At 40.1% G+C, this 25,268-nt stretch overlaps 1 long non-coding RNA gene across 1 annotated transcript; it reads left to right on the forward strand.

The window, feature by feature from the left end:
* On the forward strand, positions 1 to 19,798 carry LOC133280825 (uncharacterized). Its single transcript, XR_009747299.1, has 4 exons — positions 1 to 296; positions 16,375 to 16,423; positions 19,027 to 19,176; positions 19,501 to 19,798. It is a non-coding gene; the product is annotated as an uncharacterized LOC133280825 (long non-coding RNA).
* Positions 19,799 to 25,268: the final 5,470 nt, after the last annotated feature.

The raw sequence follows: 25,268 nt of genomic DNA on the forward strand, positions 1-25,268 counted from the left end.
GGTTTTCTGACTATGTCATTTGTTATATAATGGTTAGTGTGTGTATCAAATATATATCCTTTCCAGAGAAAACATGTGAATTAGAATCAGTATTGAGAGATTGAAAATAGTCTGGAGTCTAGTATCTGCTATGTCTGAAAAGACATTCTCCCATTTTTTTCCACAGACACATCAGCTGATAGCTTGACAGACACTTACAAGACAGTGTTGATGAGCCTGTACATGCTACATGCCTACTGAATGTATTCATATATACTTAAAAGGTTCTCCTAGGGCATCTGGATTTTTTCACTCAAGTAAGCTTTTCCATGTAATTGCCAGTCTTTTCCCCATGAGTAACAACCTATCATGACTAAAGTTATGAATAGATTTTGCATTAATTGCAAGAAAGGTTTTTCTACCATAATGACTTACTGGCATTTTAGATAAAGATTTTCAGTTGCATGGAAAGAAGTGCTTCTTTACAGTGCACTGAATAATGATATATTCTCCCGTTCTTCTATGTAGAACACTTAAAAGCAATACATTGTTTATATATTTTAAATAATCATAATAATTTAATAATTACCAGAATAATTTCTGTTACAAACTTATGAATTGGGAAAAAATATATCTAATAAAAAAAAAAAACAACAGAAACCACAAAAAAAAAACCCCAACCAACCAACAAACAAACCCAACCCCCCAAAAAATCCCAAACCTCAGTTTGATAATGTTTCACAATGCCATGGATACTCTGCATAAGCCAAACCAGCATTGTAAGCCATGGAGTCATGACTATATTCCTGCTATAAAAAACATTCTTGAACTGTCCAAAAACATCTGTCAACAATTTTGCCAAAAAGCACCTGGAATATTTTTGTAGAAATGCTAACTTCTCCTTTTAAACTGTAGAGAAACGGTGATCCTCTTCTCACAGGAAATCAAAAGATCAGTGTCCCCAGAGACCTTTCAGTGTCAGGGTGCACATGTACAACATATTTGTGATGATGTATTCTGCTGCAGGGGCAGTAGGACACCACTGTGCTATAGGGTATTGAATGACTATAAAATGCGCATCGACTTCTTTCAAGACTGGCATTACGGATGCCCATAAATCTGCTACTGAAAATCACATCTGAAGAATGAATATTGGTTTTGTAATAGTTCCTCACAGCAGCATATAGAATAGTGTATTTTAAAGAAAGGGAAAACCATATTTCTCGTATGATTTTATAAAGGAGTATATAGAAAGCAACTGGCAGCAAGTAAAACCATTTTTTTTGGAAATAAGGCAAAGGTTTTCCAAGCTTAACTATATTCACAATCTGATACTAAGGAAAACACTATAATTGGCAATTGTGAGCTTATTGCTGTCTTTAAAAAAATCTGCACTGTACTTGCTTTACCACTTTTAAGAGGCCCTTTGCACAAAGGAGTACTGGGCAGGTAATTTGAACACGGTTTCCACTATAAAACATAGATCTGTTTGTTAAATTATGTGCAAGAAAAGCTTGAAATTATTAATGTGAGGCAGACTTTCATCCTCCCTCTAAAAGCAGCCCACTTACATGAGTGATTGTGTAACAGTCATAAAATTTCAGCATCTCTCCAGCATCTTATGGCAGGATCAACACGTTGATTGTTGACAACTGTAAACATGTATATTTGCATTCCTGCTTGAATGCTTCCAGCTCCTTTGCGCTCTCTCCCCGTTCTGAGGCAAGTTCTGCAGTCCCACTTCTTGCCTGCTCCGCATCATGACAGTTTTTTTCACCAGAGCGGATTTCTTTGCAAGACGTGAGTCAGCAAGGAATGTAGCTGACGGCATTGCCGGGATGGGTCACGCAGAGATGTGCCTCTGCTGTGACGCAGCCTTTGCTCATACAGGAGTCAGCAAGGGTTTTTACATCAACTCTACAGCAGGTGGCAACGTATCACGTTGCTCTGCTCGTGAACTGTGTTAAAAGAAACAAACGCCTATAGCGTGCAGCCGTCTGTAGAGTTCAGCGAGTAGAGGAAGGAGAAAGCAGCTTTAGATGTTGAATCATTTGTTCATTGCCTGATTCCCCGGGTACTTTTTTCAGCTTTAAAAAAGTATTGCTATATTAAAAAGCCCTGAAAACTCTCCAGTCAGGTTGAGATGTTCCACAGGAGGTATCGTGACATTCAGCTGTTGGATAGCTCTCTGGACATACCCCAAGATTCTGTGTGTACTAGGATGAAAATATATTAGGTTGGAGCTTGAGCTTGCATTGCTGAAGATGTACAGAAACATCTCTTGTCACTGTGCTTGCCAGGTTGAGAATGTGGCAAATGTCACTTAGTTTAGTTCCTGTCCCTTAGATCACAACACAGATTATGACCAAGTGTTTTAGATATCTTTTAAGGTTGTGAGATTTTCTAGAATTTGGGGCTTAGTGGAAACTTATGCTCTTTTGACAGTCAGATTCTATACTGATAAAAACGACCATTCTTGATTAGTCTTAGAATCATGAATGTAGTAGCAATATCCTGGCTCTGTTACACCTTTTCATTTTGGAAACCAGATTAAGTTTTTCTGAAACTTGTATCATTATTTATACTACATTGTATAGTATTAATGTTGGCAAAGATCAATGGAATCCCATCAATTGAAAGGAAGAAAGTAATTTAATTAGACAGTTTAAGAGTGTACACCAAAGTTACCTTTTTAATTTTGGATTTTAATTTTGGATTATTGACATTCAAAATATATAATGACAGTTTTTCCTTCTTATTTTCTTTAACCTAGCTAAAAAGAAGTTATCTCTGCTAATAAAGAAAGATTCCTAATCTGGGAAGGACTAGCACCCCCAATTCAGACTGTAATAAAAGTTTGGTTGCTATTAAAATGCCTTTCAAACAAGTGTTCAGAAAGGGTGTCTGTCTGTGTATGTCTGTGGCAGTTAGGCTGAAATGTTTTGCTTGGTATTCATCCTGCTAACTTGAGGCCTTTTTATTGCAGACATCTTTAAGGCTATTCATTCTGGATTCCACTTATAGGTGCTTAAGGGGCATCTGAGATAGCCTAGTCTGAAAAGTCTTTCAGTCTTTTGTACTTAGCACAGAAACAAGTGCCTGCAGGGTTCAGCTGATCTCATACATTTCTAAAAGGTCAGATGAATCATACCACAAAAGTGCTTATCTTTCTGTTGTGACTATAAAGAGGGTCTAGACAACTAGTTCATATAGCTACATTTTAGACATTTGCATTTGCTTAGATGATTCCTATCTTTTGAATTTAATTGCACTTCAAATGGAACTACAGACTCTCAGAGGATTTGATTATTAAACCCTAGAATTTGTTGGATTGACACCCAGATACTGCAAGCCTGGCTTATATATATTGATCTGAGTAATTCTAATTCGTATTTGGAGTAAGTTGACATGTCTCCCCCTGCATCAGGTGAGAGATGAATCTGATAAGGCCTGTCTAACTGTATTAACATAATAAAAACAGTAAAAGCAGTGTAAGGGAAGAGTCTTTGTTAAATGCTTAAATGGCTTATTCTGTGAGGTTTGCACAACAAATATAAGAATCAAAACGTAGCTGGTTAAATCAAAGTTTGTGAATTATGTAAAATGCAGATAACAAACTGGCAAATGAGACATGTGGAAGACAGTATTATAAAAGAGAATACGAAGATAAAGTGTATGTGAAAGAAATGATATAGGCAAAATCAAATCCATGAATGTGAACTGAAATTAAGGGAATAAAAGTGCTTATTGAAATTTTTGCAGCCCTACGTGAAAGAAGACAGAGGACAGGGAGGAAGATAGGGGCATAGGTGTAGATAAGTGACAGCATTTTAGGCAATACAGCAAAAGCTTTGGCATTGGAGTGAAGTCAAACAGAAACAGTGACAGGGTGGAATGTAAGCTTGTTCAGAACTACTTTAAATTAATTGACTTATCAGCAAAGTCAGAGGCTACTGTTCTGGAAATTGTGCAAGAATAGCTGGGTTTTAATTATTAATTTTTGGAGACCATATGGTACCACGTGCAAAATTTTCTTCTTTAAAGGTGACTAGCACTGCAGGGTAAAATAAACACTGCCTAGCACTCACAGACCATCTCTGATTATCTTTACAAGATGACAGAGACAGTGATTGGAAGTTGAGGTGGCAAATGTGTCTAAATACAATTTTATCTAAAATGTCTCACGATGCATACAAAAACACCCACAACTTTGCACATAATATGTTGGATTTTGAGCTGTCCGTCTTCTTTCAGGAACAAGGTCTTGAGTTTAAAAGAGATTTTAGAAGACATGAGTTTGGTACTCAACCATTGTTATCCCTTCCTCTTAAAAAAGCTACAGTCAAACTGGAAGAAAAGAAAGGTAAAAAGAGTAACCAAAATGTGAAGTGGCTATAAATAAGAAGAACAATTAGGCAAACCAGAGTTCTTCAGCCTAGAGAAAAAAAAAAAATTCTATAGAAAGGTAATTGAGGACTAAAAACCTCCAAGTTGAATGAAGATGGTGAATTAGGATTTCTTATTTACTCTCTCTTCCAATGAAAAAGCTGGAGAGCACCAGTTGAAGCTAACTGAAGCTTCACTCAACGCAAGCAAGAAGATTTGGGTCTTCATCTTGTTTTAGCATCTGTAATATCTTTTGGAAGAAGCTCCACAAATTCCATCAAATTTTACATGCCTTCAGGAGAAGAGTGGACAAGTTCATGAAAGGAAAATCCACCAATACCTATTGAATACAAAGACATTATCTCTGACTGAGGAAGTCCCAATGTTGTGTATTTGTGAAGGTTAGGAGATCACTAGGGAGAAATCCCACTATGTGCCATATTGTTCTCTTTTTACTTTGGGTTCTCTTTTGGAGACAAGATGCTAAGCTTGATGAATCACTAGCCTTTGCTTTGACCTAGAATCACATTTATGTTAGAAACAGTGCTCATTGTAAAGAACAATGGATTGATTGTGTTAAAATAGATTTATAACAGAAGTTTACAATTTATATTGAGGTTTTTTTTTCAGATAAGTGTATGAAATGTATCAGATTTCGTTTAAGGTAGAGTGAATGCTTTATCTGAGTGTGAATTACAGTTGTTGCTACTCTCTTTTCAAGAGTGTCCTTAAAAAAAAAAAAAAAGCTTTTCCAATATGTTAGTCCTGCAGCAAAAACCATGAAGAAGTGGTGTATGTGCCATCCCTGGAAGTGTTTAAGGCTAGGTTGGAGAGAGCCTTAGGCAACATGGTCTAGTGTGCGGTGTCCCTGCTCATGGCAGGTGGGTTGGAACTAGATAATCTTAAGGTGCTTTCCAACCTGAAATATTCTATGATTCTGTGATTCTATGATTCTGTGTTTCTATGGTAAGAGTATTAATGACAAAGGGGCAGGTTACTTTTAATTCTGCTATCTTCTGGTTTTCTTCCTCAAACGTATATATTTTGCTTTTGTTTTGTATTTAGTTTGCTAGGTTTTGTATAATTTGCTATCTCTGACTTGCTTTAGGTGAGGAGCAAGCGTGGTTGTGGAAACCCAAGAGCATTCATTTACTGTTTCCCATGTTCACCAGTGCGTTTCTTTTCTGTTTATGGAATAGCCTATCTACTCAGTAGTACCAAATCTGTGGTAAGTGCTGCAATCACTCACATTTTCCTTCTTCCCTTCTTCAGGATTGCAGATTACACACTTTCCAACATTTTATATGGCTACAGATTACTCTTCAATTTGCAGGAAAGAACAGCACACCAATAAGAAATTTGACCTGAAAGAAGAAAGGAAAAAACCAGATGTTTGTTTTGATGGTGTCATGGCTTGACAGGAAAAAGACACCTCATCCATGTAATTAGAATTTTAACAGGATTTTTGAATGTGTGAACTTCAAAATAGCTTGTGTTACCTGCCCTACAGTCTTCTATCTGGTATGATGTGAAAATCAGAAGTGACATACAGAAATCAGCATTCAGTTGAAGGTGAACTGCTTATATTAGATTACATATATCTATTAATATAAAGACAATAATGTAGAACACATTTAAAAATACTAGATTTCTCTACTATCAAGCTGATGCCACTAAAGCCTATGTGGGAATTACTTTTTGCAGTACTTGGAAACATACCACCCGTCTGTAGGCAGGCATAAAGTTCTCCCAGCTTTCTTTTCCATTATATAATTAACCAGTACTCAAAGTTATGTTGAAAAAGAGTTTTTTCAGCAGGCAGCCTGCAAAAATAGCATATCAAGAGTCTTTGTCAAAGTGTGCATAGTCATCAGTTACTGAAAAGTTGTAGTAGGAAAAAGACCATTAAAGAATGCCTCAAATGGATGAGCTCTTGTGTTGAGTAAGTCTTACTGTGTTGAAATAGAGGTATTAGTTCCAGTAATGTATCTGACCAGTACAGTATAGTTATGTGTTAATGCTATTCTTTTTTGGGAATACAAGTTGACTTTGATGGATAGTAGCTGGAGGCAGGAGGAAAAAGTGAAGGAGATGCAGCAACTAACCAACCTCTCCATTTAAACGAGAAAAAAAAAAAAAAAAGAGGTGCTCCATTTTTTTGGTGCTTCCAATTTAGAAGACATTGTAAACATTTGGTATGAGATTCTGCTTTGTCCTGGGTTCAGCAGTAGCAGTCATGTTTTTCCTTTGTGTTAACTGGTGCAGTGCTGTGTTTTGACTTCTAGCTTGAGAACAGTGTTGGTGAAGCCGATGTTTTCGGTTGTTGCTAAGTGATGTTTACCCTGACCAAGGACTCTGTGAGGCTCATGCTCTGCCAGGGAGGAGGGGAAGCTGTGAGGAAGCAGAGACGGGGGGCCTGACCCGGGCTAGCCGGGGAGGTATTCCATACCACAGCACGTCATGCCCGGGGTGGGGGGGTAACTGGGAGTTACCCGGAAGGACAGGGGCTTCCGGGTGGAACTCGCTTTCTTGGCCGGTGGTATCGTATTCTCTTCCCTTGTTATTTTCCCTTATCATTGTTTTAGCTGATAGTAGCGGTGGTGATTTGTTGCTGGACTGTTCTTGTCTCAACCCGTAGGAGTTGCACTCTCTCGATCCTCCTCCTCGTTCCTCCGGGAGCGGGGAAGGGGAGAGCCCCGGTGCGGGGCGGGGGGGAGACGGACACGGACCTCAATTGTTGTCAGCTCGGCACCACTCACTGGGAGTGAGTGAACAAGTTACCTGACTGGGTTTAAACCACAACAGTTCTTTTTGACGCCCAACGTGGGGCACGAGGGGTTGAGATAAGAACAGATCTGACTGGATTGATAGTCACTCGTCACAATGCTGATTTATTGGCTCTCAAGGTTGTTCCTCTTGATCTCACAGTTTCAGTATATCATATCTTACGTCCATCCTGTATTTGCTGTATTAATGTTTTTCAAGTGTGGGGCTTGGGCTAAGGTTTTTATCCCATTGTACTTTATGGTAATGACTTGTAATACAATAGAATCATTGATCATGAAACTGTTCTGGCTTATGTTCCCAGTGTGGTCACCACCTTTATACTTTGGGAGGTATATGATGGAGGTGCTTAGCAATTACACATCTTTTTTCTCCTCCTCAGGTGCTCAACCTGTGAAGGAGACATCCTTTTACCCTCCTAGTCGTCTCCCCAGACCATTTACATTTGAGAGTTTTGAATTTTTTGAATGGCCTTTTAATGCTGTTGAGACTTGTTTGCTGATGGTGATGGGAATCACCATGCTAACACGCATACAGAGTGTGTTTTGCCCACTACTGATTTCAAGAGTTAAGCAGATTCAGGTTTGGGTCTTGTCTGGGGTCAAACGACGATGTAGGAGGACCGAGAGATTTTCCCTGAGGCTGGACAGCCATGAGTGGCAGGGTGTGTGGGATAGTATGGGCAAGTACCTAGGTCAGTGGGCCCCTCCAGTACTTTGGAATTTCACTACCGAACAACTGCAAAATCCAGAAGAATTAGTAAAACACTTAAATGAGGTGTGTGGTCATTCTGGCCATACCAGAGATGGACAAATCACGGCAACGTGCTGGGGCTTGGCCTATGCTTACAGGGCCTTGTTCAACACTATCCAGCACCTTCAAAAGGAAAAGAATGTCGGCGGATCTGAGGGCAAAGCGACAGTCGCTACTCAAACTTTGGCTGCAATGAACAGCACAGCTACCCCAGTGGCAAGTACAGCAGCTGCTCAAACTTCAACTGCAACAGACAGCGCGGTTACCCCAGCTCCAAGCACAGCAGCTGCACCAACCCCAGCGACAAGCACAGTCGCTACTCAAACTTTGGCTGCAATGAACTGCGCAGCTACCCCAGTGGCAAGTACAGCAGCTGCTCAAACTTCAACTGCAACAGACAGCGCGGTTACCCCAGCTCCAAGCACAGTAGCTACACCACCCCCAGCAACAAGTACAGTCGCTACTCTGTCGTAGCCATGACATACTCAAACCACAGTGATAATCACTGCAGCCAAACCAGAGGACCAATTCGTACCAATATCAGTTGCCCCTGTACGCAAGAGAACAAGCAAAAAGGAGGCAAAAAGGGTGAAGCGAGATGAAGAACCAATGAATTCACCACCCGGTCCAGAATCTGATCAGGAGTCATCATCACATGACGAAGAAGAAGAAGAAGAGGTAACTTCTCGACCTCGGACCTCAACCGAGCTGCGGAATATGCGAAAAGATTTTACCCGTCAACCAGGGGAGCACATCATCACCTGGTTACTCCGATGCTGGGACAATGGGGCCGATGGTCACAAACTAGAAGGTACAGAAGCCAAGCAGCTGGGATCACTTGCTAGAGAAGGGGGAATTGACAAAGCAATTGCAAGAGAGAAAAAGTCCCTCAGCCTTTGGAGGAGGCTCTTGGCAGCTGTGAAAGAAAGGTTTCCGTACAAGGACGATGTTACGAGTCGTTCGGCCAAGTGGACTACTATAGACAAAGGCATCCAGTCTCTGAGGGAATCAGCCATCGTAGAGATGATCTATCACATCAAGCCGAATAACGGGGATACACCTATAGATCCAGATGAAGTTGAATGTACACGACCCATGTGGCGAAAACTTACACGGAATGCACCGTCATCATATGCCCATTCATTGGCAACAGTGACCTGGAATGACATAGTACCACTAACAGTGGATGAAATGGTTCATAAACTCTGAGAGTTCGAAGACAATCTCACCCCTTCCATCATCTCAGCTGTGAAAAAACTGTCCCAGGACCTCGAACAATTGAGGGACAATCTATCTGATTTATCCAGCTCCTCACGTGTACCAACACACGCCTCAGCTATTAACAAAAGGCGTCCTATTGTTCAAGAGAGGAGATACAGAAGGTATACGCCACGGGGTACCCTATGGTTTTACCTGCTGGATCACGGAGAAGACATGACAAAGTGGGATGGAAAACCTACTTCAGCTTTGGAGGAACGGGTGAGTGAACTGAAGAGGGGAGCAAGGGCCAAGACTGATCGTCCCATGAGAGCTACGGCTTCAGTCTCTGGTGAGCAGTTTCCCAGATGGAATGGAAGAGCTGATTTTACTCCAGCTCCTGTGATAATGAAGAATAATCCCTTTCAACACGACTTAAGTGTCCAATGCTGTGACGACCATTAGAGGGGCCCTGCCTCCAGCCAGGTGGAGGTAGGGGACAATCGGATTTACTGGACTGTGTGGATCAGATGGCCTGGCACATCAGTCCCACAGAAGTATAAGGCTCTAGTAGATACCGGTGCACAGTGTACCCTGATGCCATCAAGCTGTCAAGGGGTGGAACCCATCTATATTTCTGGAGTAACAGGAGGATCCCAAGAGTTGACTGTGCTGGAGGCTGAAATCAGCCTGACTGGGAGGGAATGGCAAAAGCACCCTATTGTGACTGGTCCAGAGGCTCCATGCATTCTTGGCATAGACTACCTCAAGAGAGGGTACTTCAAAGACGCAAAAGGGTACCGGTATTGCTGCTTTGGAGACTGAGGAAATTGAGCAGCTGTCCACCTTGCCTGGTCTCTCAGAAGATCCCTCTGCTGTGGGGTTGCTGAAAGTTGAAGAACAACAAGTGCCAATTGTGACCACAACAGTGCACCGGCGGCAATATCGCACCAACCGAGACTCCCTGATTCCCATCCATCAGTTGATCCGTAGACTGGAGAGTCAGGGGGTGATCAGCAGGACCCGCTCACCCTTCAATAGCCCCATATGGCCAGTGCGAAAGTCTAATGGAGAATGGAGACTAACAGTAGACTATCGTGGCCTGAATGAAGTCACACCACCATTGAGTGCTGCCGTACCGGACATGCTAGAACTTCAGTATGAACTGGAGTCAAAGGCAGCCAAGTGGTATGCCACGATTGATATTGCCAATGCATTTTTCTCAATTTCTTTGGCAGCAGAGTGCAGGCCACAGTTTGCTTTTACTTGGAGGGGTGTCCAGTTCACTTGGAACCGACTGCCCCAGGGGTGGAAACACAGCCCTACCATTTGCCATGGACTGATCCAGACTGCACTGGAACAGGGGCAAGCTCCAGAACACCTGCAATACATTGATGACATTATTGTGTGGGGCGATACAGCGGAAGAAGTCTTTGAGAAAGGGAGGAAAACAATCCAAATCCTGCTGAAAGCCGGTTTTGCCATAAAACGGAGTAAGGTCAAGGGACCTGCACAGGAGATTCAATTTTTGGGAATAAAATGGCAAGATGGACGTAGACAGATCCCCACAGATGTGATCAACAAGATAACAGCAATGTCTCCACCAACTAATAAGAAAGAAACGCAAGCTTTCTTGGGTGCTGTGGGGTTCTGGAGAATGCACATCCCAAATTACAGTTCGATTGTAAGCCCTCTCTATCATGTGACCCGGAAGAAGAATGATTTTAAATGGGGCCCTGAGCAGCAACAAGCCTTTGAGCAAATTAAACGCGAGATAGTTCATGCAGTAGCCCTTGGACCAGTCCGGACTGGACCAGATGTAAAAAATGTGCTGTACACTGCAGCTGGGGAGAACAGTCCTACCTGGAGCCTCTGGCAGAAAGCTCCAGGGGAGACTCGAGGTCGACCCCTCGGATTTTGGAGTCGGGGATATAAAGGATCTGAGGCCAGCTATACCCCAATTGAGAAAGAGATACTGGCAGCCTATGAAGGGGTTCGAGCTGCTTCAGAAGTGATTGGCACTGAAGCACAGCTCCTCCTGGCACCCCGGCTGCCCGTGCTGGGCTGGATGTTCAAAGGCAGGGTCTCCTCTACACATCATGCAACTGATGCTACATGGAGTAAATGGGCTGCACTAATTACACAACGAACTCGAATAGGAAATCCCAGTTGTCCAGGCATTCTAGAAGTCATCATGGACTGGCCAGAGGGCAAAGATTTCGGAATGTCACCAGAGGAGGAGGTGATGCGCGCTGAAGAGGCCCCACCATATAATAAACTGTCAGAAAGTGAAAAGCAGTATGCCTTGTTTACTGATGGCTCTTGCCGCATTGTGGGAAAGCATCGGAGATGGAAGGCAGCTGTATGGAGTCCTGAACGACAAGTTGCAGAAACTGCTGACGGAGAGGGTGAATCGTGTCAATTTGCCGAGGTGAAAGCCATCCAGCTGGCCTTGGACATTGCTGAACGAGAAAAGTGGCCAGTACTTTATCTCTATACTGACTCATGGATGGTGGCAAATGCCCTGTGGGGGTGGTTGAAGCAATGGAAGCAGAGCAACTGGCAACGCAGAGGTAAACCCATCTGGGCTGCTGCACTGTGGAAAGATATTGCTGCCAGGGTGCAGAACCTGGTGGTGAAGGTACGTCATGTAGATGCCCATGTACCCAAGAGTCGGGCCACTGAGGAACACCAGAACAACCAACAAGTGGATAAAGCGGCTAAGATTGAAGTGGCTCAGATGGACTTAGATTAGCAACATAAAGGTGAATTATTTTTGGCCCGGTGGGCCCATGACACTTCAGGCCATCAGGGCAGAGATGCAACATATAGATGGGCCCGTGACCGAGGGGTGGACTTAACAATGGACACTATTGCCCAGGTTATTCATGAGTGTGAAACATGTGCTGCAATTAAACAAGCCAAGCGGTTAAAGCCTCTTTGGTATGGAGGACGATGGTTGAAGTATAAATATGGGGAGGCCTGGCAGATTGACTATATCACACTGCCACCAACCCGCCAAGGCAAGCGCCATGTGCTTACCATGGTGGAAGCAACCACCGGGTGGCTGGAAACATACGCTGTGCCCCATGCCACTGCCCGGAACACCATCCTGGGCCTTGAGAAACAGATTTTGTGGCGACACGGCACCCCAGAGAGAATTGAGTCAGACAATGGGACTCATTTCCGGAATAACCTTATAGATATTTGGGCCAAAGAGCATGGCATTGAGTGGGTATATCACATCCCCTACCATGCACCAGCCTCTGGGAAAATCGAACGGTACAATGGGCTGTTAAAAACTACACTGAGAGCAATGGGTGGGGGAACTTTCAAGCATTGGGATACACACTTACCAAAGGCCACCTGGTTGGTCAACACAAGAGGATCTGCCAACAGGGCTGGCCCAGCCCAGTCAGAACTTTTACATATTGTAGAGGGGGACAAAGTTCCAGTGGTGCATATGAAGAATTTGCTGGGGAAGACAGTCTGGGTTATTCCTGCTTCAGGTAAAGGCAAACCCACTCGTGGGATTGCTTTTGCTCAGGGACCTGGATATACTTGGTGGGTAATGCGGGAAGATGGGGAAGTCCGATGTATACCTCAAGGGGATTTGATTTTAGGGGAAAACAGCCAGTGAACTCAATTGTATGCTGTTGCCTGCTGTGTAATGCTTTTATAGTCCATCAACTAGATGTCTCCAGGTCACCAGCGACTGGCCCTGACTTCCCTCCAGCCATCATCCCAACAGAGAATGAACTTTGAACATCATGGACCGAATGGACTCGGCAGCATTATAGGGATTGGTCCATGCACTAAGAAAATGATTTTTTCCTCTTGGTCTGTATGTATATGGATGTATATATGTGGGAGAGCGATGGTGTATTGAAAATGTGGGATCTGAGCACGACGTGAATGGTATGGAATAAGGGGTGGATAATGTCCTGGGTTCAGCAGTAGCAGTCGTGTTTTTCCTTTGTGTTAACTGGTGCAGTGCTGTGTTTTGACTTCTAGCTTGAGAACAGTGTTGGTGAAGCCGATGTTTTCGGTTGTTGCTAAGTGATGTTTACCCTGACCAAGGACTCTGTGAGGCTCATGCTCTGCCAGGGAGGAGGGGAAGCTGTGAGGGAGCAGAGACGGGGCGCCTGACCCGGGCTAGCCGGGGAGGTATTCCATACCACAGCACGTCATGCCCGGGGTGGGGGGGGTAACTGGGAGTTACCCGGAAGGACAGGGGCTTCCGGGTGGAACTCGCTTTCTTGGCCGGTGGTATCGTATTCTCTTCCTTTGTTATTTTCCCTTATCATTGTTTTAGCTGATAGTAGCGGTGGTGATTTGTTGCTGGACTGTTCTTGTCTCAACCCGTAGGAGTTGCACTCTCTCGATCCTCCTCCCCGTTCCTCCGGGAGCGGGGAAGGGGAGAGCCCCAGTGCGGGGCGGGGGGGAGACGGACACGGACCTCAATTGTTGTCAGCTCGGCACCACTCACTGGGAGTGAGTGAACAAGTTACCTGACTGGGTTTAAACCACAACATGCTTGCATAAATTTAGCTATACAATTCAAACTTACATCTGAACTAGAAGTCAAAAATCCCTTTTCTGGCAGTGGAGAGAAACATACATGTCTAATATGTGATTTGTTTCATCCTAAAGCAGAAATCTAAAACCTGTTACAGGACTCAGGTGATGAGCTCAGATGCAAACATCTAAAGTTTAGTGAGAAGTATTCCATTCTTTATTGGTGTAAGGGTCCCCCTAATTGTGCTGTTGTGTAGGACATGGAAGATGAGGAGGAAGAAAAGTTTCTTTTTCAGATTTGAGTTCTGGAGACACAATGTTTGTGATTTTGTTTTTATGAGAATGTTACATTGGGAGATTGATCACTATAGCTTCTTTCGCTTAATGCAGTCATAGTTGCATGTAGACTGTTGGAAGGGGGAGACAGCCTGAAAAGAAGTATAAAAAATTGCTCTGATGGTGTCAAAACCTCTGCCTAAGCAAGAAGCGTCCTTCCTGTTGGACTCAGTCTGTATCCAGCTAGTGAACTGTCAATACAGGCTGCAATAATAAACACCCACACTTGTGATGTGCATATGTGAAGTTGTGTAGTGCTTTTGCACTGGTGTGATTCAGGGGGCTATAAGGAGCTGCACAGATGCATGGAGAGCTACAGCACCCAAATCTCTAGCAGGAGATGTGTAAGGAGGGGAACGAAAGCTCCCAGATGAGGGGTGTGTGCTTGTAAATACTCACAGGTCATGTGACAAAGATGTGCACATGTAACTGTTCATTTGTGTGTGATTAGAGCTTTTTGGGAGGGTTGTTGTAGGAGGTTGTTTTTGTATGTGTTTATTATAAGCATTTCATATGCATTACTATCGTGGTTTATTAACATTTTGTATGCATCTAATGTTGTGGTTCACTTGTATTGCTGAATCTTGAATATACAGCTCACTGATTGCTGGTTAATTACATGTTGTTAATAAATTGATTAAATTTTGATTTTGATGTAAACTGAGCAGTTTTTCCCTGTGATAATATATCATGTTTAGCAGAAGAACACTGAAGATACTGTTACCGCTGCTATGCTGTAAGCACAGCTGTGGAGTACAGCACCACAAAAGAGAAAACAGTTTTTTGTGGTAGGGTAATAGCGAAGTTAATAGCTATGTGATAAAGAAGTTACCGGTTTATGGTAAGATCTTACCAGTTTCTGAAATCCCTACCGCTGAAACTTTTATATTTTTGCCTATAGATACAATGACAATATCAATAAAGGTCTTCATTTTGTATCAGTTAACTTATAATAGTTCTTGAGGAATAGAGGAAAATCCATGTAAAACTAGGAGCTTGATTAAGAAACATAATTCAGGAAAGAATGATCACAATTCATTCATTCTGATTTGAGTGAAAAGGGAAGTAGAACAAACATTACTGATGGTAATTAATAACGCACCAAGAACATTTTCTGTGAAACACTATGTAAAGTGCTGCCTTCTAGAGTTTTATGATGAACAGATTCCTCAAAGACAGTCTTGATCAAAACCTTGGAAATAAAAGAGATAACTGAGTAATAGTTGGAACCAATTTTCCTTTAGTTAGATGACATAGTTAAGATATGTTTCAGTATTTCTAACAATTTCTAGAGGTTGTATCAAGTTTATAGGCTTTAGTTTTTAAAATATTACAATTTTAACTGATTAAAGCTTTAAACTTCCCCATTTGAGATACTATGTGTGAATATATTTTTATCTTAAAGGGTTTTGTTAAAAAGCCCCAAAGTTATGTGTACTGTAAGCCAAGACTGTGATCTGTGTTGAGACTTTTAACACACTTTGAGGAAATCAGGCATTGTCTTGGTGGTGAAGTGCAGCTGCACAATCCTTGAATAGTTAATTTTTTGTCATTAAGACATCATTTGCAAGATTTCATCTTAATTATCTTCTTCATGTTGCCTGATACTGCAGTTTTATCTTTTCAGTTCTTACAAAGATACTGGTGTGTCTTGAAAAGAAAATTTTTCTTTACTTCTAAAGGGAGCAATTGAAATGTGATATAAAGTAGATTGCATAAAGACTCTAACTAACTGGTGGCCTTGGTAACCCTTAAGAAAACTCACATTGTTATTCAAAAAGTAGTTTTTTGTTCTTTTTTTCCAGTCACTCAGGTGTAACATTGCATCAGTGCAGAATAATTAAGTATTATAATCACTGGTATTATACCGCAAGAATGTATGATTTCTAGATGCTCTCAGAGTCCTGTTTGGATTTCTGTGTACTGAATGCAGATTGGACATCAGATTGTCAGCTCTGTAGCTCATTTTATTCCTTGTATCTAAGGGACAATTTTAAATATAGAAGTGTTTGTATGTTATTGTATAATCAGAGAGAGGAGTTTTGGCTAGCCTTGCAGTGACATGGACTTCTCAATTTTCTCTATGTTAAAATGACTATATATGTTTCTAACATCAGGTAGGTGTGGTTCTCTTTTTTGTGTACATAGAAATCAGGATTTCCCAAGATATTCCAGCCTATCCATGCTAATATTTGTTAAAGAGAAGGATCAAAGTTTCCTGACAGAGAAAATAATTGGCATTAAGGAGTTCTGGGTTGTTGCTTGATATCCTAATGTTTGTGCAACACTTTGAAATCTTGCTAGAAAATATATGTACAGCAAAATATCCCTATTAGTTAGAAAATTATTATGCATAATGAATAATCAGATCCAACATACTTTTTAATCTATTGTCTTTTTATTTACTCTTTCTACATTCAGGTCATGAACACCAATCAATGAGACCAGCAGCTCAACAGAATGAGAAATGGTACATTTAAAAGGAGAACTTAGTGAAACCAAACAAATGCCTGATTCTGCTCATGACTGGGAAAGCTACAAGATATATGGATTCTTAATTGCTGACTTTGAGAGGCATTAACTGTTCTGTTCTTTTTCTAAGCTCACGTAGAAAGCTACATTTCTAATGCCTTAGCGTGGATCCAGTGTTACGATTTGTTTGACTAATTGATTTATTACTATAGTACGTCTTCCAAAAGCCACATTTTTTCCTATTTTACTAATGTCTGGTAGTTGCTTACCTTAACAGAGCAGTGCTTATGTAGTTAATTTCCCCTCTAGGAAAGACTTCTGTAGTGCCAGACCATCTCCAGAATATTCTGATACAGGCTCTCCCAGTAGACAGTGCTAATGTGATGGTTATACTTGTCAGGTTTATTATGATTATTCAATTTATTGAGGTTTTGGGTTTTTGGTTTTTTGTTGGGTTTTCTTTGGTTTGGTTTGGTTTTGGTTTTGGTTTTTCTTGAGGTTACATGAATTTTAGCATTCATATGAAGTGAATCTTTTTTCATCTTTTTGTCTGATCTCAATTTTCTTGGCATTATACAACATATATTATTAAAATCTCTTCAAGTTTGGTCATTCGGTTGTGTTGCAGATTTAGCATGTGCCCTCCCCTGTCTGCATAAATTGATAGCACTGTGAATTCTCTTTTGGATTTCATAATATACACACAAATACAGATCCTCTGAATGTTAGTGTTGTTTACTTTGTGTTGTCATCTTTCCCAAAATAGCTAATATGTAAGCACCTGAAAATGCAGTACTGAGAGGAATAAAGCTTAAAATTTTTAACTTTTATTTTATTTGATAGCCTATGTAATAACTTGTTTGTTTACCAATTCATTTCATATAATCTTGCATACCAACCAATTTAGGATTTTGGGACCACTTTTGTGGTTAGGATTTCTGTGTACTTTGAGGATATTTTTGAAGGCAGCTTTTCTTGAGGAGGTATGTAAATCATCAAATCAATTTTTCCAGCACACATGTTGTTACATATTTTGTAAAAGGAAAAAAGTGAATGAAGAAAGGGAGTGATGATGGCACAGGAAATGATGCAGTGATAAAAATACAAGCCTGGTCAAGATGAACTTTTGAGATAGCCTTGTATTCCTACAACTAACTGGTTTTGATCATGGTTTAGTATTCAAATATTATTTAATGATGAAGTAGTTAAATACCATTCCCCAGGACTGTTGTTGGGCTTTAAGAAACTAAGAAATTGAAATGTAGAGAATTGCAATGTTGCAATTTTCAAATCGGCTGTTAATTTTGCATGTGGCAATTTGGACATGGTGACTACAAGATAAGCAAGAAAGAATTGGATGAAAGATCCTCCTTTGAGGATAGGACTTCATGATGTTTTTCTTCAAAAGTGCCGAATACTCAGGTTCTTTCAAAAGCAGTAGAAGCTGCAGGTGTTCACTACACATGGAACTGAACAGTACTTGTGAACTTGCTTGTCAGCCAGTATTATTGGATGCTTGGAAAAGTTTACTGGTCACAGGCATTCTCTTCCTTCACTTGTGGAGAATAGCCACTCTTTAGCTTTACAAATACCTAGTCATAAAGTCTTTTGTGATTGAACTGTAACTTCCAGAGCTTGGCCAGTAAGATTCTTAGGGATCTCAATGCTTTTCATCAGGAGCAAGGTTAGCTAGCCCAGTGTCATTCAGCCTAATAATTTTTTTAGTTCCTGTTAGCTTCTTTGATTGTGAGCCAAATCTCTGCTGATATAAATACCTGTAGTGGAGCAACTGGCTGTGGGAATAGCCAGCAACATATATCTGTGTGTGACAATGAACAGCAACTGGCTGTGACAAGACTCAGACCTGGGATTCTTTTTTTCTTCTAAACAGATGTCATTGCTGGGTACTTTTTAATTGATTCAGTCCAATTCAACAGAAGAATAGTGGAAAAAGGTGCTTTCAGGCCCAAAGTCTTGAATATAAAAAGACAGTTATAACTTGAGGTAATGACACATGGAATTAAGATGACAAATTATACAGCATGAATGTGGGTAACACCATTTTTGCAGAAATCTGGAATATTTGTACGGCAGAGCCAAGGAATGCTCTTCAGAAGTCCTCAGAAATGTCAGCCCAGAAAGCAGTTTCTAACTTTTACGTCTCTGCTGCTCTTTTTTACAGCTTAACTTCTTGGCATGGTATTTCCATTTTTCCTAGTTACTTAAAGATTCAAACTTTCTTAAAAATTCAAACATGAGTTGTGGTCTCAAGTCAAATGCCACTGGGAAGGCTGAGTGAACTGTTTTAACCAAAAGGTCTGATGATAATGGAACCCTTAGTTCATGAAGCCTATCTTCTGTTTAGCACAGAGAAAATACAGATAGTTTTCTCCTCATACTAGGTATTGTAAAGTTAAGGGCCTGGACTCGCAGAAGTATTGATTTGACTGGGTATATGGATTGTAAAAGTCTAGGGTTAATTTGTGTCTTCAGTTGCTTTAATATCTTATAACTGAGATTGTTTAAATTTAAATTAATTGACTATTTTTCATTGAAAAGCATACAAATAAATATATTCTTTTTAACTTTCTGTTTATCCAGACTCTTTTCTTACAGCAATTTCAGCATTGTCCTCATGACCATGCTCACAAGCTATGCAGGAACCAGGCTACAAATACTAGTTCAGTTTTGAAAGCCCAGTGGGATCTGTGTGTCCAGACAACCCAGTGGCTTAACACACTGCCAGTTCAGGTATGCATTTTCTTATTAACATTAATGTTTCTCTCCCTAAGTGAGACTCTGAGAGCCTCACTAAGAGTAGGCTAATGCCTGTATGTGAGCTGAAGTGTGCTCTCAGTTGAGATCTGCAGAAGAAAAGGCCAAATCATGCCTGCATTCCCTGCATTCCCTAAAGCCACTCTCTGCCCTGCTGGAAGTCAGTAGAATTAAGCTGGCACTTGGATGTTCCAGAGATTACCTGACAGAAATGTGAAAGGGAAAAAAACAAACGAAGTTAGGATGTCTGTACACTGACTGCAATTCTTTCTAATATCCTCTTTCTTCCATTTTTGATAGGGAGAAAATGACTTGGAAGTTAGTGATGTAACATATCTGTGAGCCATTATCAATCTCACTGGGAAGATCTGAGAGTTCCCTTATCTTGTAAAGAAGTGCATCATAGTAGTTAGATAGGAAACGAAAACCGGTAGGCAGTCATCCCTTGTAGAGCAAAAAAACACTGAAGAGGTTATAAAACAAAAGTAGACATAGCTACTGACTGCTGAGGTAGTTTATCCTATATATTCAGTTTTTTTCCAACTTTGGAAGTAATAAAATGTTACATTTAAATTGTTGACGTTAAATAAGTTTTGAAATAAATCTGGCAAAGAAACATGTTCTTGACTTCATTTTGTCCTGTGGAGACAGCTAAAATCTTTCAGGGAAGCCCTTCTGAGATTCCAGCCCTAGGGATGTAAGATGTTTGGCACCACAGCCAAAGGTAATGAACTGAAAACACAAATAAATAATGTTGTTAAAGAAAACTGTGCAGCTGTGATACCCCTGAGACACTGCTTCAGGGAATGTAATCCTCTCTTGAAAAATTAGGGAATACTGCAGTACTTTCAGGTCTTTTAACAAACGCAGTTGACCATAAGATAGTGTAGTACAGGACATCTCAAGGATTTTTGGTTGTGAGCAGTGATTCTAACTATTGGATTTCTTCCTAGAAGTGAAGGAACTGGACTTGATGACTTTACTGAGGTTAATTGCCTTTCATGGTGGATTGTTAGAATTTGACCTACAAAAACTATTCTTCTAAAAATATATGAAAATAAGAGGCATTATGTAAATAATGGAATAAAAGGAGACCTCTACATAAATGTAAGAAGGAAGGAGATTAAATAATCATTGATCTTAGAAGCATCAATATAAGCAAGAAAAGACTAGACAAACCAAACCAGAAAGTAAATAAGAGAGAAAAATAGGATATGGAAATGCAGTAGTTTTATTGCTGTTTTGTATTACCTAACACAGCTTTTCATTTTCTTTTATACTGGAAGTACTGTGTGTTGATAGCATTTTAATAAAAGTTGTTCCTTTTTGGTTTTATGGAGAAATAGAGTAGATTTTTCTGTAATTAAAAACAGCTGCCGCAGAATTGTGCTTAAGAGATGGGATTGGGGTTCTGAGAAATATGTGATGATAAGTGAGATAACACTCATAAGGAGGAGAACTTAGTAGAAGCTTTGATTGAGGTGAGACATACTCTCGATGTGTGTATCTTACACCAATTTTGACATTGCCACTCTAGAAAATAAATCTGACCCAGTTTGGGGAGTATGTGGAGCCTTACAGAGCTGCAATGACTGGTCATGAGTGGTGTAACACTGTAAGTTGAGGAAAGAGTCATGTGAAGTCACTGCAGTGGTAGGGGTCCACCAATGCCTTTCCCCCTCACTCTCCAAGGGCTGTGCCCCAATTCTACCCACATGGCTAAGGGCAGAAACTGTTAGAAACCTTGTAATATGTGTGTGGTTTTACTGTGAAGACATGACACCTGGTCTTTGTTAAATAAGTAGCAATCTCACTATTCCTTTGGAGGACAGCTCTGCTGACCCTCCAAAAGTAGTAAGCATTCTGCAAGCTTTGAGACCAGCTACGTGAAATGGGTGTCTCCATAAGCATTCTCCATTCTGGAGTACCATGACTCAAAACCCTGTCATGCCTAGCCTTTGTACTGGGTACTTGGAAGAAGTGGTTTTGTGCCCCCTAAGTGATGTGCCTTCCTCCCCACTACAGGTAGGCATCAGTCTGCCTTGTGGGGACAGAAGCATGGGTATGGAAACTGAGTTCTTAATGTCTTGATGTTATTTCCTAGTGCATCTAGCTTTGTATCAATACCTGATCATGATTGATTAGGGATTGATGTTTTCAACAAAAGGCATTGATTAATATTTGTGGAGTTCATTAGAAACATGATCATACATCCACACATGTATTGTACTTAGGCATGCAATATACTGGCAGTGCAATGAGCTATGGGGCAGTGATTATTAATCAGCATAGGATCTTTCTTCCAAATTGTATGCTTTTGTTTATTATTTCTGGGACCGCAGTTCTCTTTCCTCAGTCTGATTCATTCTGAGTCATACAAAACCTCATTGAAATGGGGTGCACAGCAGCAAGGGCTGTCAAGCTAGTTCTGCACCATTAGGTAATTGTTTGAGTCTTTTCTAGTGGAGATGTCTGTTATGCAAGCAGTACAAAAAGACTAGGAGAATGTGGGCGTCTGGTGGGAGGATTTGAAGTTAGAGGAAAAGTACCTATTAGAAAAACTAAAGCTTGAGCTTGCTTATTAATAACTTGCCAATATTTCCATTTTAAAATATTTGTACAGTGTAATTCCAGGTATGGAAATGATTGCTTACATGTAAAACTAATCCTCTTTAATACAGTGAAAAAGGACTGTGAAGAGTCATATATTTGGGGGTAGATTTGGGGCGCAGTTCTTATATTGGGTCAGTTCTTGTGACAAACATTAGTGGAATTATATATTAAAATGTGTCTCAGAAATCAGAATGTGAGATACTTGGTGATTTTATTGGTTAACTCATCAGTTTTACTGATAACAGCACAGCAACTTCTATCCATTGTTCTCGTCCTTCAGTCTCATTGGGTAAGAAGTTTAGTAGGGCGTATTCTGATTTACAAACAAGGTTACCTCCTTGTGTGAAAGGTAGAATTTGAAGCAGATAGCACTACAATAAATATATTTTAAATTAATTTTCTCATCTACTGACTAAAATTCAAAAGCTGTTTACTCAGAAACAGGCAGCCTACTCCTCCGCTGCTTGGAGAGATATCAGATTAAAGAAGACAGCCACCAAGGATAGCACATTAGAAATGACATCTATAGTCACAAAGGGAGGTATTTATACAAGGATGAGGCACTTCCCTCCCCCATATTGTGAGCAAGTTAAGAAGGATCATTATAGCGGAAAAATCACCTGCTCCCTCATCTCACTGATGGGAGAAGAAGAAAATGTCTGGATAGTTGATTTGGAGTAAGAAGTAGAGGAAACAGAATGGCTGACATGAAATATGCTTTATTTTTAAAGCATTGATTGAAGTACAGTTAATTTGATTTGCTTTGATAGCAGCTGGGACTTAGGTTAGGTAGAAACATGAACAGAACTGCCTGAAAAGGAAGAAGGGGGAAATTACTGTATTAGTGCAAAAAAGCCAGGACACTATTAATGAAAATATTTAAAATAAAAGAAAATTGTATGGATTTTCCTTTTTTTTTGAAGTAGAGTACTATATAAGACTAAAATGTGTAAGCCTGTTGTTTTAGACGTAATGCATCTCTTATTTATTTTAAATCCTTTTTTTGCTTTGAGATACTTTCCATGGCTATGAATTATGAAAGTGTCTTTTTTAACTGTGTAGCTTTCAGTAAAATCCATTATCAGTTCTTTGTTTGGATTCAGTTCACATTGTCTTCTCATAGGCTATAAAGAGACTCAATCTGTTCCAGAACAGTAATCACAATCCATTAAACTCTGTTCCCTGTAGTCTTTGTTCCCAGCTACATGTGATTGCGTGTGAGTGGAAAGGAAAAAAATCTTTCAGCAGCCTTACAAAATTGTCATGAAGATTTATCAGTCCAGGCAAAACATATACTTGCCTTCCCTTTAGAGTGATAATAATTTACCTGGAAAATTTAAATGTGTTTCGCTTGCCCTATTAAAAAACAGCATCCCATGCTCCTCCGTTCAAACCAATCCCACCCTGGAGGAGTGTGATTCAGATACAAAATTGTATCTCTAAAGAAGTATTCCTGTATTAACTCATTACTGTTCTTGATCACTAACTTAATGTACATGGCATGAAAAGAAGCCAGGAACAAAAAAAGCTTTTCATGTTAACTTCAGAGGTAATGGAGCTCATGGTCTAAAAGGCTGTCTCTGTAGATAGAAGGTCTGATATTTCTTTCTGCCACATCAAACCTGTTTTGAACTGCTTTAACTCCATCGATTTCAGAGAGGAAGATTATAAATATGGTGTAAAATTGTAAGGCTATTGACAGATTTAAGTTAAATAATAAATACAGTAATACAGGATGTTAGATTAAAGCTGCAGCACTATGTGGTTTTCAGTGTGTTTTCAGTGTAGAGAGGTGAAGAGCCTCTAAAATGAGGCTCAGCTGAGCAGCCCGTCTGATCACAGCAGTTGAGAGAGCTGCAGTAGATTTCTAGTGTTTTTCTATGCTATTTCTACTGTTAATGATATTCTTAGAGTAGTGGAGTATACTGTGGAGAGCTTCAGGGAAGCTAAGGTATTTTGCTTTTTATTTAGCTATGTAAGATGAATCTGCTCAAGTGAAGAATACTGAAGGAATGAGTTTCATCAGAAATCAGCATTTTAGCCCCAGCTGATTCATATCTTTGACTTGAAATGAGCAAGTTGGTTTGTTTTCAGTGGGCTACTCACAGTCCAAATCTTTAATTGTTTTGCTATAACAATACCAATGCCTTCTGCATTTTAGATTCAAGCCTAACAGTTTCAGTGCTATAACCAGCTCCAGACCTTGTACAGTGTAGTTTGAGTTCTTTGGTCTTTTGCGTAGACTGCCTTTTCCACAACCCTCCGGATGGTAAATTCAAGCAGTGTTGTTAGAACCAGCTTTAATTTCTTCTCTTAGTCTTAAAAAGAAAATGCTTATGTTTTAATGGAAAAATGATTGCAGCAAATTTCAAGAGTGGGCTCTGATGCTGAATGGTAAGATGCTGCTGATCAGGAGAGTACCCTGGACGTTATTCTTCTGGGATTCATAGAAGTATAACCCATTAATTTCAAGGCACCAGAGAGCCTCTGGAATTAGTGTCGCAGTCTCTCTTGAGAAGTATTGGCTATTACAGAATGAAAAGGGCTTCTAAAGGTAATATATGGGGACTTGCCATAGGTATTTCTCTTTTTATAAAAAAAAGTACAATCAAACTGCAGTATTTACCCATTCTTTTTTTCTCAAAATAAATGCTTTACTGGTGTTTTGTAAAAAGAATGAATACCTGCCAGCAAGCTATTATTCCTGAGGAACCATACAAAAACATGTGGTGTGTATGAATGGAGGAAAGAAAGAGATTTGGTGAGAAATATATTTCTATCTTCTGTATTTGCTTCTTTATAACAAAAGAGAAAAGTCTACTTTATGAAAATATTTTGACAGGGTCCTTTTAAATGTGAGCTTTGATTTCAAGCATTTAATCTGCAGCACGGTTTGACTGTGAAACAGACGTAGTAATTATCTGGCCTGTTCTTCCTATTTTGTGTAACAAATTTGTTTAATTGGAAGTTGGATAGCAACTTGAAACCAAATATACTCGGTGTGTATTTGGGTGAAATGGAAGGGATCTAGAGTGAAAAAAAGTGTGTTACACAGTGGACATCTGTACCATATTTGGAGGCTTCATTTATCAGTGCTGGGGTGGTAGTTTATGAAAGCCAAGGCACATGTGGGTTTATCACCTGTTAGAAAATATGCTTCAGATAGATGTATATTAAGTTGACTAGTGGATTGGACATGGTCAGTGACCAAAATACCAGCTTAAAGTGCTTTTATGAGCCATCTGAGCATGGTCCTAGTCTACTGTAGATGCGAAATATTTCATTTTATTTTCTTGTAAAATTAATGAGGTCCTAGACAAAGAAGAAATTCTGTGACAGATACATGTTATATGGATCAACCATTTTGTCTGTGGAAATGTGTAATATATGTAATAAGTTTGTAATGTAGCAGCCATTTGTATACTGTATGTAAGAAAATACTGGCAAATGAAGGT

The sequence above is a fragment of the Pezoporus flaviventris genome, unplaced genomic scaffold (assembly GCF_033815535.1).
Source record: "Pezoporus flaviventris isolate CSIRO_AGI_PZ_B2104156 unplaced genomic scaffold, CSIRO_AGI_Pfla_v1 ptg000090l, whole genome shotgun sequence".
Lineage (NCBI taxonomy): Eukaryota > Metazoa > Chordata > Aves > Psittaciformes > Psittacidae > Pezoporus > Pezoporus flaviventris.